The following is a 2,395-nucleotide window of genomic DNA, read 5'->3' as shown; positions in this document are numbered from 1 at the left end:
TTTCAATTTCTCATTTTATTATTGTTTTTTTAATAATGAAATAAATTAAGATCCACGTCAGGTTGGGTCCCATCTGAGTAATCAAATATCGTGAATCGTCACCCTTTGACCGGTCTAACACGTGGATGTGGGTGACAGGTGGAGAGTAAATGTAGTACGAAAACACCATTAGGTGGATGTTTAAATTTTAAAGTTATCCACACCGATACCATCTGTCGTCCACCGAATCCATGACGCCACTATATCATTGTTTCATCTGTCATTCAACCTTCCGTTACGTTATCCGACTAATACCATTTATTTATTTCTTATTTCACCCTATACTTTATCCCTTTGACACCTCCAACAATTTATGCTTTCACAACTCCCCCATTAACCCCAAAAATATAAAATACAATATTATTTTATCTGTCGTCCACGAATCCATGACGCCACTATATATCATTGTTTCATCTGTCATTCAACCTTCCGTTACGTTACCGACTAATCCATTTATTTATTTCTTATTTCACCCTATACTTTATCCCTTTGACATCTCCAACAATTTATGCTTTCACAACTCCCCCATTAACCCCAAAAATATAAAATACAATATTATTTTATATCTAATACAATGACGGATCTGAAATATTTTTAAAGGTAAACACATATATATTAATAATATAAAACTTTTAAATAAGATACGTACAAATAAAATTTTAAGGTGTATACCGTTAATAAAATAAATAACTAATCAAAGAAAGTTCAAACTTTAAGGTAAAAATCGTAAATAAAATAAGTAATCAATCGAAAAAATTTAAATTTATGATGTACGTGTGCCCACCCTCATCAAATTGTGACTCTGTAACTGATTTAGTATACATTATGTTATTTATCATTTAATATACTAAGATACATTAATTTATTGACTGATATAACGAGAAGAATTTATGTAATAAAATTCTATTTATAATTTGGACTGTGACGCCATGATAAATTTTGTATTCATGCTGACGTAGACTGTAGCTAGTAAATTGGACCGCCTGTAGTATATAAATTGTGGTACACTATGTTAAAGGAAATTTCATCAATAATCAAGTAATGATGTTTAGATATTTGTATGGTAATTTTGTTTTTTATTTTGACTTGAAGACTTGGACACTGCGCTAAAGTCTCAATTAAAAATGTAATTATGCATTAAATTTCTTTTTCTTGGAACGTCCTCCTTAAATTAAATACCATAAAGGAACAGTATTAAAATACCAATAAGGCACTTTCAGTTTAATTTCAAGGTCATTACTCTTTTCTGCGCTGGTGTCGAAAAAGTCGTGCTCGTGTTTTAGAGGGATTTAATTTATGTTTTAATTTATATATAATCGAATTTAAATATACGTAATTATTTTATCATTTAAATTTGATTTAAAAGTCAATATTATCAAATAAAATATATAAATAATAAGTCTTCGAGTAAATTGATGTCTTGCGTCTTGGTTTTTTACGCTAGACACGATGTATGGATAAAAGGAAATGTCACGTTCAAGTTGGGAACTTTGCAATTTGCTTGGAATCCGTTTACCAGAGCGGTGACGCACGCCAACATCACCCTCGCCCTCCTTGACGTACCAGATTGCGTAACTGGCGTTGATGTTTGAGTCTTCTTCCATTTATATACTCTCATAACAAAAGCATAATCCCCGCTTCCCCCTTTCCAATTCATATATATTATATTCCATGCAAGAAGCAATTCCTTATAAATCACAGATGACTGCCACCGCCGGTGGCCGTTCGCGGCTTCGGAATTTTCTTGAAGGCGCTGGTAATGGCGGGGGTCGTCGACTCGTTACCAACGGTAACGTAACGGAATTGGTTGTGGAGAATGCGGTGATAGTTTTCGGTAGACGAGGCTGCATGCCATGTGGTGAACAGGCTGCTACTAGGCTTGGGGTGAATCCGGCGGTCTGCGAGTCGACGAAGGGAAGGAAGAGCCGGCTCAATGAACTGTCGGTAATCACGGTGGGGTTCAGTTCCCGGTTGTATTCGTGGGAGGGAAGTTGTTTGGTGGTTTGGATAGGGTCATGTCCACGCATATTACAGGTGAATTGGTCCCTATTCTGAAAGAAGCCGGTGCTTTGTGGGTATGAGAAGAACTTGTGAATCCGTGATTGTACTACTGTTTCTTCTGGTTTTTCTGTTTTCTTTCGTTGTAGAAATGCTGCAATTTTAACTTCCGTTCTAGAAATATTTTTGGGGTTTTTCATTTTTGTTTGGAGATGAAGGCTTAAGGCTTATGGATATGGATTTCCATAAGGGAATTAAACCAGAAGTAGCAAAGTCTTTCAAGATTAGAGTTGTTTGATTTGTAAAATATTTAACCAAAAATCGAATAAAACCAAGCAATCAACCACCATAGTTTTCA

At 34.9% G+C, this 2,395-nt stretch overlaps 1 pseudogene; it reads left to right on the top strand.

Moving 5' to 3' along the window:
* The first annotated feature begins 1,504 nt into the window (after nucleotides 1-1,504).
* LOC120131472 lies at nucleotides 1,505-2,395 on the top strand (annotated as a pseudogene).

The sequence above is a fragment of the Hibiscus syriacus genome, unplaced genomic scaffold (genome assembly GCF_006381635.1).
Source record: "Hibiscus syriacus cultivar Baekdansim isolate YM2019G1 unplaced genomic scaffold, ASM638163v2 tig00110556_pilon, whole genome shotgun sequence".
Taxonomy (NCBI): Eukaryota; Viridiplantae; Streptophyta; class Magnoliopsida; order Malvales; family Malvaceae; genus Hibiscus; species Hibiscus syriacus.
This window is presented reverse-complemented; position numbering and strand designations above follow the sequence as displayed.